We start from the raw sequence: 12,011 nt of genomic DNA on the forward strand, positions 1-12,011 counted from the left end.
CTTGATCTCTTTACTTAATTCTTCCTGGACTCAAGTATTTCCTTCATCAAATAATTGTATGTCAGTATCACTTGAATTCAATAGGCTCTGAAGGTCTATGTCAACATGCTTAAGGGCCTACATGGCCCCCTCATATGACAAGACACTGTAAGCTTCCATTGAAAAACCTCCTGCATCCATCCTTCCACATCTCTACCACCCCTTCCATGAACCAACTTAGAACCTCCCATTTCTGGCAGAACACATGTATAGACACTTCTCTAAAGAAGACATCCAGATGGCCAACAGGCACATGAAAAGATGCTCAACGTCGCTCCTCATCAGGGAAATACAAATCAAAACTGCACTCAGATATCACCTCACACCAGTCAGAGTGGCCAAAATGAACAAATCAGGAGACTATAGATGCTGGCGAGGAGGTGGAGAAATGGGAACCCTCTTGCACTGTTGGTGGGAATGCAAATTGGTGCAGCCTCTCTGGAAAACAGTATGGAGGTTCCTCCAAAAATTAAAAATAGACCTACCCTATAACCCAGCAATAGCACTGCTAGGAATTTACCCAAGGGATACAGGAGTGCTGATGCATAGGGGCACTTGTACCCCAATATTTATAGCAGCACTCTCAACAATAGCCAAATTATGGAAAGAGCCTAAATGTCCATCAACTGATGAATGGATAAAGAAATTGTGGTTTACATACACAATGGAGTATTACGTGGCAATGAGAAAGAATGAAATATGGCCCTTTGTAGCAACATGGATGGAACTGGAGAGTGTTATGCTAAGTGAAATAAGCCATACAGAGAAAGACAGATACTATATGGATTCACTCTTATGTGGATCCTGAGAAACTTAACAGAAACCCATGGGGGAGGGGAAGGGAAAAAAAAAAAGAGGTTAGAGTGGAAGAGAGCCAAAGCATAAGAAACTGAGAACAAACTGAGGGTTGATGGGGGGTGGGAGGGAGGGGAGGGTGGGTGATGGGTATTGAGGAGGGCACCTTTTGGGATGAGCACTGGGTGTTGTATGGAAACCAATTTGACAATAAACTTCATATATTGAAAAAAAAAATTTTTTTTAATTAAAAAAAGAAAAAAATAAAAAAAAAAAAGAACCTCCCATTTCCCCCTGGTTTCCTTAGTGCTGCCTTTTAGCTTCTTTTTTTTTTTTTTTTTTTTTTAATGTTTACTTATTTTTGACAGAGAGAGAGAGACAGAGCATGAGCAGGGGAGGGGCAGAGAGAGAGGGAGACACAGAATCTGAAGCAGGTTCCAGGCTCCGAGCTGTCAGCATAGAGCCCGATGCAGGGCTTGAACTCATAGACTGCGAGATCATGACCTGGGCTGAAGTCGGACGCCCAACCGACTGAGCCACCCAGGCACCCCTGCCTTTTAGCTTCTTTAGCTACTCCCTCAATTTGAGAAGTAGCTGTTTCAGCTGGTTTCAGCTGAAAGTTTCAGCCTGGTTCTCAATGTCCATTTCTCTTCATGTTAAGATCTATCTCTCACAACTCTTTTCTCTATTAGCATTAAGCAGACGACCTCAAGCTTTTTGGTCTTGGGGCCCTTTTACATTCTTAAAAATTATTGAGGATACCAGGGAAGTTTTTTATGGGTTTTAACTATTGATGCTTTCCATATTAGAACTTAAAACTGATAATTTTTTAAACTATTCATTTATTTTAAAACAACAGCAGTAAACTCATCACGTTAATATAAATAGCATACTTGTTATGAAAAAACTACATTTTCCAAAACAAAAACAAAAAATCGTTTTAAAAAAGTAGCACTGTTTAATATATTTGCAAAATTTTTAGTATCTCACTTAACACAAGACAGGTGGATTCTCGTATCTACTTCTGCTTTAAAGTTTTTGTGATACAACATTTCATATAATAATGGAAAATTACACTATTCCCTCATAAAATAATGAGAATGTAAAAAAGGAAAATACTAATATTATTATGAGAATAGTTTTGACCTTATGGAGATCCTGAAAGGGACCCAAGGACCCATGGACATTCATGGACTATACTTTAATGAGTATTTCTGACCCAGGGTAAATCCCACCCAGCCCAGCCTAGGCTTGGAAACACCACAATTCAATCTAACCCCAGCAAGATACCATGAGATAGGAGTCTGAACAGTATTCATATACAGTTGGCCCTTGAACAACAGCAAGGTTAGGTTACTGGCCCCTGTGCAGTAGAAAAATCCATGTCTAACTTTTGATTTCCCAAAAACTTAACTACTTAATAGCCTACCGTTGACTAGCAGCCTCACCAATAACATAAACAGTTGATTAACACATATTTTTATGTTATATGTACTACATACTGTATTCTTAAATAAAATAAGGTAAAGAAAAGAAAATGCTATTAAGAAAATCATAAGGAAGAGAAAATACATTTATACTACTGGACTATATTGAAAAAAAAATGTGTGTAAGTGGGGATGGCTTTAAATCCTACTGTATTCACTTTATCAGTGAGGATGCATTTAGCAACAAGTAGCTAAAAACCAACCAAAAGTGGCTTATGGGATAGGAATATTTATTATGAGGGTGCCTGTTCAACTCTTGATTATGGCTCAGGTCATAAGTTCAAGCCCTGTGTCGGGCTCTGTGCTCACAGTGCAGAACCTGCCTGGGGCTCTCTCTCCCTCTCTCTCTGCCCCACACCTGCTCACTTGCTCTCTCAAAATAAATAAATACACTTTTAAAAACCAAATAAATATCCTTTTTAAAAAAGAATATTTATTATGTCTCATAAGCCCTAAGCAGGATGGTGTTTGGATTCATTGATTCAGCAGGGTCTCTCCATCTCTCCACTCCACCATTTTCATGTCACGTCTGCTCTTTGGTTTTCTCCCTTCATGTTTGCTTGCCTCACGTATCGCAGCCTCAAACCAGAGCACCCAGAGGCAGGGAGAGTACAAAGTTTCCTTTTCCAAACAACAATAAGCTTTCCAGACGCCCCACAGTGGACATCCTCTCTTGTTTCATTGGCCAAAACTGTCTTTCATTCTCATGCCTGAACCAATTAGTTGGCAAGGGGAAGTACATCATCATGACTGAACTAGACCAACTAAAAATCACCCCTGACGAACACTGTAACTCCCCACTGGTGAAAAATATTGGGGTTCTCTCTGCAAAATAAAGGAGAGAAGAGCTATTGGGTGGGTGACAAATAGTGTCTTCCCACCTTCTTTCTAGCTTAGTTACCTCAGAGAGGTTACTAAACATCTCTCGGGCTGTTTCCTCATCTATTAACTGCAAATAATAAAAGTACTACCATCTCGGCTTTTATGAGGATGAAATAGGATTGTTCATGAACAGCACTTAGCACAGTGCCTGACACAAAGTAAGTACCCAGTACGTGTTAGCTATTAATGTGCCATCTAATTCTCAATCAATTTTCTAATCAGATATTCTTTCGGATATATAAGCTGACCTTCCCTCCTCTTCTAGCGGCTAATAACATCCTCTATAATAATCTATCACATGATTGAAAGGTTTTCTTCTTTATACTTTAATCACTGAGCTGCTTCTTTTCTACTGTCCCTTGGCCATTTATCCAATTGACTTGAAGAGCAGAACAAAAATAGACTCGGTGCTAAATTAAGAGGACTGACAAACACTGAGAATAAAAGGAAAATTGCTATAATCCTGGCGAAATACAGTTTACTCCATCTGCAATGTCCAAGTATAATATTTGTTTTTTTATAATAAACTAGTGTAGACTCCTACTTGGCTAATAGCACACTGTGACCCCCAGGTCTTGCTATGTCTAAGCATGCTGTTCCCCTCACCATTGGTTTCTCACCACCATGTATTATTTCCTTCTGGTTGACCCGGGGCGAGTGTTTACACTATGTGCCACACAAAACAAAAGACTTCTAAGAATTTCCTTAGACGCCTGTGAAACAGACCATCAGAAAGAGAAATCTCTCAAATATAATGTTGCATCAGCTTGGTATGGCAATATTATCTTTGCAATTATATGCAACTCTCAGGAATGATGTAGGGAATGCAGTTGAATTATGTATGCATGCTATATGTTGGTTAAAAAAAGGAATTGCCCAAGTATGTGTCTTCTAGGAGATGAGTGAAATATACATCAATCATCTAGTTCAGAGGCTTTGTGTTCCTTAGGTGTTTTGTGATGTTTTCTCTGAACTATTCCTCAGGATAATTTTAATACGGTCATCTTTGTCGATAAGGCTGCATGGGATAAGAGCAAGAACCCTAACCCGGGAAGTAGGTGAGCTAGGTTCCAGCCCTGCTTACTGTGAATCATCTGTGCAACATCCAACAATTTACGTGTCCTTCCCGAGCCTCAGCCTCCTCACTCGCCATGACTAACTTTGTAGGTCTGGTACTCCAAGTGGGGCTGAAGTTGCCAACCTTCCTTGCATCCTGGGAGTTGAAAACACCTTCACAACACTGTGCTCGTGCAGTGTCCACTCCAGGGAGGTACCTGGCAGCTCTTGGAACGTGCACACTAGCTCTTAACCTTGGCAGACAACACCTGAGCCGTGTCCGTGTGATACCCTTTTGATCCCTGGCTGTGCAGTCTGCTTTTGTGTTTCAAGGACAGTGTCTGGTGTCTATCGGAGAGGAGCTTCCTCTATGTGGAAGTGCAACGGTAGAAATCCATTAAAAAAAATACTTGAAGAAGATATCCCAGTGGTGTTTTTTTTAATGTTTATTTATCTTTGAGAGAGAGGGAGGGACAGAGCATGAGTGGGGGAGGGGGAGAAGGAGACACAGAATATGAAGCAGGCGTTAGGTCTGAGCTGTGAGCACAGAGCCTTACACAGGGCTTGACATGAACCGCGTGATCATGACCTGAGCCAAAGTCAGACGCTTAACCGACTGAGCCACCCAGGCGCCCTTCTCAGTGTTTTTGATGATCAAATGGCACAGGATCAAATATGTTTTTCACGATCAAATGGCCAGAGAGCATATAGAAACCCTCCTGCCACACACATTTTTCATCTTCCATGTAAGAAAACACCGCTGCAGCAGGGCTGGAGATGGAGTAAGACCAGAACGAGGACTGGGTCTGCTTGTCCCGGAGACAGCAGAATTTTCACTAAAGCGTGCTACTTTTTTTTTTTTAATTTTTTAATGTTTATTTTGTTTGTGAGAAAGAGAGAGACAGAGTACAAGCAGGGGAGGGGCAGAGAGAGAGACACACACACAGAATCTGAAGCAGGCTCCAGGCTGTGAGCTATCAGCACAGAGCCCGACGGGGGGCTCGAACTCACAAACCATGAGATCATGACCTGAGTCAAAGTTGGACGTGTAACCAACTGAGCCACCCAGGTGCCCCTAAAGCATGCTATTTCTTCAAAATATACGAGTGTCAATGTCAGAGGTTAGGCACTCATATAAATACAAAATACAAAAATTATGTTCACAAAGCTTGATGCTTCTTGCTTATAAGCAATTTGTGCCTCTATCCCTATTTTTAATTTTTTTAATTCCAGTTAATGAACATATGATGTTAAATTAGTTTCAGGTATACAACCCAGTGATTCAACAATTCCTTTATTCTTTCATTTGAGCCTCTGCACAAAGAAAGCAGGCACTTGGAAGGGTTAAGTGACTTGTGCAACATCACTTGGCCAGGTGGTTAAGGGAGCCAGCCCTGGAGACCAACTCTTCTTACTCTGGTCTTGTCTGTTTCCTGGACTTGGTCCTGCCTCCTATCAAACAAGCTGATTACCAAGGAATGAAGTACATCTTTCCACTGCCTCTGGCTGCTGAGTGATCCACCTGAAAAGGGCTGGTCCAATTGGCAATATACTCCAAGCTAGTCACATGTTCTAATCTACTAATATTAACACTATAATTAAGTTTACTTTTAGGAAACTCCTGAACAGGAAAACCAACCAGAAACCAGATGTTCCAGCTGATTCACTTTTGTGTGTACGTGTGTGTGTGTGTGTGTGTGTGTGTGTGTGCTCGGAAATGGCTCATTGCTACACATTTAACCATGTTAGCACACAATGATATGAAAAGGTGGTTAGGAGAGACAAATGACTAAATAAGCGAGTTTTTGATGCAGAGTTTTTCCATCACATAATATTGATGGTTTCTTACATTTACAATGAGGAGCACCAGCATGACGGTCAACCAGAAGGGCTCCCGTAGTCACGTCCCAGATCAAATCCTGCCTCTTTTACTAGCTGGGTAACCCTGTCGGTCTCCTCATTCACATGACAGAGATAAAACTGTAACATGCAGAGATAAAACTGTAACATGTACATCGTAACGTTAAGAGAAGTAATTGTGGTAATACCTACGGACAATGTCAAGTTGTACTAAGCACACAGTAAGGGCACGGTATACGTTAGGTTATTATTATTATTTATACAATGGAGTGTCACATTATCTTCATGTTATAAACAAGGAAAGGGAGACCTCAGAGGAGTTAGTGATTTTCCTAAACATACAGTATCTTAAGCGGCCTTATGGAAATTTATTTGCTAAAACCTTACTAAAGGTTAACTGGTGTCAGGCTGAGAGCAAATCCAAGACTAAGGGAGAGAAGAGGAGGAACAGCAGGCTGACTGAGTGGAAGGGGCTCTTGAAGGACCATGAGAGACAGCACTGAGCTGAATGTTGCCAACTTCACACTTCTGCTACATTTAAGAAGCGACTGGTCTGGGCCACCCTGCTTACCCCAAGTGGTCTGGCCTTCCCTCAAAGCATGACAACAGCAGGAGAATCAGATCAGATAGAAAGACCCATCTTATGTAACTTACCGAAACAGCCTCTAAGCAGAAGGCCTGCTATGTCTAGGTCTGCCCCGTGCGACACAATAAATCTGTTTAAATTTGAGAGGTATCAGTTACGTGGACGCAACCTTCTTTTCTTATGATGCCTGTAAGTTACAAATACTCATAGCTGATAGTAAGTAAAAAAAGAATCAACTAAATTCGCAACTAAAATATCTATAGTGGTAGCATTGTCATTTTAATTCCCAATCCATCTTGTATTAATCGATATTTTGTTCACTGAGACAAATCTACCGTCACTGGTTTAAAACAATTATCAAAGTACTACAGAGGTATCTAAACCTTATTCTCAAATTTCTGTTCTTATCTCTTTGCAGAGCAGTGAGAATTTGTGGACTGGCACATATTTCCTCACATTATGTATATAGTATTGGCATAAGCGTAAGGATGTTTATTGTCAACTTCCTGAGAAATTCAGAAGTGATCCCGGGGTTAGTTAGTTAACCGGGGTTAATTTGAGGGCTCCATGTCATTAAAAAAGACCCCGACTTTTTTTTTATTATCCCATTTTGTCATCTGCAGGATATTGGTTCCTATCCTCAAGCTTGTAATCTCATGGCCACAAGGTTCTAGAGCCCTAAATATCACCTCCTCACTCAACATTCTCCAAAGCAAGAAGGGAAGAATGAGGGCAAAAGCATTTTCTCTTCATGTGACTATATCTTCACTCAGAGAGGACGATCTGGTCTGGAAGCTCCCCAAAGATCCCCCAGCTCATCCAAGACTGCCCCTATACTGAATATGCAAAGGAGAACGGCATGGCTATGGTTGAATGAGGGCAGTGGAGATCCAATCCCGTGGGGCACACAGCCACCTGAACAAAACCAGATGCTTCAGCAAGAAAAAACAAGGAATAGATGGATGTTGGGCAAGAAAGGAAGAGTCTGCCACAGAAGTCTTAGCTCTTCCCAGACCGCATGAGGCTTAAATAAGCCTACCCTCAGGGAAAATGTGGCATTCTCCAAGAAGAGAAAAGATACGCACTCGAATTTTTGAATATTATATAGACTTCTAATCCACTAGAAACTTCTGGAATTCAGAAAGCACCAAAAGACAGATCTCTCATTCATTATGTCCTGAACAGGTTTTTCAACCTCCCAAGCCTCCTTTCCCTTGTTTGTAAAATGGGTTTATAATACGGCTTTCCTCAGGGGTGTGCTCTGAGGATTTTAAAAGTTAATAGAAAACCCTTAGGATGGGGATGGGCACATGATAAGCCCTAAATAAATCTTACCTTATTATTATTACCGCTAAGTAGTTATGGAGACTATGTTTGAGTTTCTCCATAATCCAGGGTTAGAAAACCATGAGAGCTTGAGAACGTGGAGACACCTAGGGCAGCTTCTGGAACTTGTCTCACACGAATGCACAATAAGGAAAGGAAGAGCAGAGGCGGAGAAATGCTATGGGCCACACAGGCGACCTCAGGGAGAAAGGCGTCAAGGCACTCACTCTGAAGCAATGGATACTCGGCGGGCCCAGATCTGTGTCACAGCCCAGCAGAACCCAAGCAGCGCACAGAACCAGGCCGTGCGCCCTTACAAAGTCTTGCTCTGGAAGTCCCGTTGGGGGCCTGTTTGATGACACTCCAGTCAGGGCTGTAGAGCAACGGAGCTGTGCCCTTGGAGGTGGTGCTGGGGTTGTGATGCTGTGCCGTCTCCTTGCCAAGGAGTCACTCCAGGAAGCCAGAGCCTCGGGAACGACCCAGAGGACCTTCCAGAAACCGTTGACAGAAGCAGCTGGGAGTTCTCATGCCCAGCACAGAGTCACTGCATGCAACAATACAGAGAGGAACGGTCACCAAGAGCTGGGCCCACAGGCCTTCCCTGTCACTGAGGGCCATGAGCCACAAAAGCAGGTGCCATCGACAGCGGCTCCTAAAAGACGGTGCTGGAAACCGCCAATGCGACCGATGCTCATGATTCAAAGCAGCAGAACCTCGGTGAGAAATGGGAGGTCTTACTGCTCAGAAGTTCTGGCTCCCCTCACTGCCAGTGCAGGGGATCCAAGTGCTGGTCAGTGAAGAGCACACTGTAGAGGGAACAGCATGGACTTGGGAGTCAAAAGACCTGGACTTGAGTTCTGGATTTTCCATTCCATGCCCTTGAGTAAGTCCCTTAATCCTCTGAGTTTCAGAGGATTTAATAAGCCAATATATATATAAACACTTTATAACATACAAAGTAACAGGAAAATCAATAACACTGTTGTCATTATGTTCTCAGTATATTCCTCAATGAATAGTAAAATTAGCAATTTTGCACGAGGGAACCCCAAGGGGCTGTAGCCCCAGAAAGTCTGAGGAGGGGCCCAAGCCGGTTTGGGAGCTCCTCAACAGGAACCTTAGGTTACAAAACTGAGGTCTGGAGAGTGCACGTCTCACTAATGAAGAGGATCAGATTCAAATTCGTGATCTCGTCTTTGGGCCTCTGCGGAGACGTGGTACAGCTTTTCGGCTGCTTAATGTGCTGGAGATCCCATCTTGTTTCAAATGAAAAGCCACCTGAAAGTTTCCTGAAAAGGGTTTTCTTAGGGAAAATTTAAGCATAACATATCTGTGGTTGAACTTCAGTCAGTGGAGTCCCTCCCAAAGTTCCCTGAGAAAACCAGAAGGCAGCAGCATCTCAGCAGTTGGGAGAGGAGGACACATTACAAGACGCGATCACAGCTGCTGTGTTGTCAGGACATCCTTCTGACGGCGCTCAGACTGGTGCTCTCCACCCCGCGCCGCCAGTCGCGAGGATTCCCCGCACACAGCAGGGTAGGGGCACCACCTCCTTGCCTCCCTTGCCTTGGGCACTGTCTTCTGTTTTGGCAACGAGCGCGCTTCTGACAGACTCCATCTGCCCATCCACTTTGAGTTTCCACTGCACTGACATCTGGGATTCAAAACTATTCAATCTACTGTCAACAGAGTCTTCTTTAAAAAAAAAAAAAAAATTAAGGGGAAAAAAAACAGTCAAGAAGTAAAGGAATCCAAACACTATCTAAAATGAAACAGAGAAACAGCATTCTTTTTGTCTTGTTTTTTAAATAGAGCTTTCCATACCCCATGTGTTTATGCTATAATTAGAAAGTATGTTGTAGAAAGGGTGTTATGATCACCCTTTAAAAATCTTGTTTTTATAACACTGAATTTGCCATATGATATTAATTTGGGGAAAGAAAAACACAGGGAAGCAGCCACAGCACACAGAGTTCGCATTGCAGGGCTATGGGGTTTCAGAGTCAAGAGGAATAGCTAAAAAAAAAATAATAATAATAATGTCTATTAATGTTTTCAGGCATAAAAGTGATGAAACTGTCTAATTTGAGCCCGCATTGACTGTTGCCTAAACGATGGCAATAGACTGAATTATCCTGCTTCCCAATTTTTCCCTCCTCTGATTCAATATCCAGAAATCATTGTCCTGAATCCCAAGTCTGATCATGCCCTCGCTCTGGTCAGAACCATTTAGTAGGCCCCTAGCACCTACAGAAGTAAAGACTGCCCCAACTTGGTTGCCCACATTCCCCCTAGAGCCATTCTCAACAGAAGTGATCCTGCCTCCCCCAGGGGGTATTTGAAAATGTTGTGTGTGGGGGGGGGGGGGGGGGGGTCTTTCCAGTGGTCAACATGACAGGGACCACTACTGGCTTTGAGAAGGCTGGGACTAGGGATAGACACTCCCTGAGATGACAAAGAAGCTTGCACCCCAAAATACCAATGGATTACCCATTGAGAAACTCTGAGGCTACCTTCTCAAGTTCTCCATATGTATTCTCCATATGTATTTTCTATTCCTTTCTCTGTCATATCCAACGCTCCAGCCACCTTGACTAGTCCCACTTCTGACCTCAGTGGCCGTGTTCACACAAGTCTCTGGTCTGGAATGTCCTTCCCAGCTCACTGATCTTTACCACCCTCAATCCTTCAAAACCCAGAATAAACTATTCCCACCACCCCATCAACATTAACTTCTCCCATTTCTGTGGTTCCACATCACTTTGCTTAAACCTCTGCTTTAACACTTATTGTATTCTGCCTTTAATTAGTGCCATTTTTGTGACTCTTATCTCCACCACCAAATAATACATCCTTGAAGACAGGAATCACCTTATCATCTTTATATACCTATAACACAGAGCACTCACTTAGTACCTGGTACTTTGTAGATTTGTTGAATTTAATTGAATTAAACTCATTATTTTTAAATATTTTTTCTATCAAATACCTGTGAGGACATTCTAAGTTTTTGTTAAACTATTAGTGGATTTAACATGCAAAGTCTTATTTTATTAGGTCTTCATGGGCAAAAATCTGTTTGAGTAAATTGCAAAAATGGTTGGTCTCCTCTCCCTGTAACTTAGGGTTAAATCCTTTCAAAAGAAACAACCAAAAAGAGTTATTCTTCTAAAAGTCACAAGGAAAAGGAAAATGTAATTTTTTGGTGTTACCCAGTGAGATCTTTGTGTACACATAGCTCCCCAAATGACTAAACTTTACAAATGTCACTTGATTTTAATTCAACTTTCTAAAAAAAAAAAAAAAAAAAATTTTTTTTTAAAGTCACCTTTGGACTGGGATGAAACATGGAAAATTCCAACTCAAAGTAAGATTTTTTTTTCCCCCTAGGAAGCTGTGAGCAAATGAAAACAAGGTTTGGCGGGAGCATTTTATCACCTCTACCATAGGACGGGTCACTGCCAGCCCCATACTTGTTGATGAGACATTTGGCAAACGGCCTGCTGCAGAAATATAGTCTGTGACTTTATTTTGCTGGAGATTTCATCCGTGAAGATTTTCTTTTCCAGTTACAAAGTTCTCCCAAGAGGGACATAGCTGCTTTTTGGAAACCTGTGAAGTGTTGGCAAGTCTTGCCCTGTTTACCATGGAAACTTGTACTTGGATAGAATTACAGTGTATGACCTGGTGCGAGCATAGATGGATGTTTGATGCCTGCTATTTTCTCTTCGTGTTGATTTGGAAATTCTAAATCATGGAACCAGATCAAATAACTTTGATCTTTCCAGCTCATTTGTTCATCGTAGCATATGGTTATACCTGCGCAGACTTGAAAATACACTGGCAGATGACAGAACATATGTTACAATTAAAATTTATGGGTTTGGTTCTGATTAATCTGCACAGAGTTGCCTGAAAAGGGAGTAGACTATTGGTAAGCATGGGTGATTTAATGGCTGCTATCTGTTGTTTTTTCTTCA

This window comes from Panthera pardus, unplaced genomic scaffold (assembly GCF_024362965.1).
Source record: "Panthera pardus isolate Hobbes unplaced genomic scaffold, ASM2436296v1 HiC_scaffold_21, whole genome shotgun sequence".
Classification (NCBI taxonomy): domain Eukaryota; kingdom Metazoa; phylum Chordata; class Mammalia; order Carnivora; family Felidae; genus Panthera; species Panthera pardus.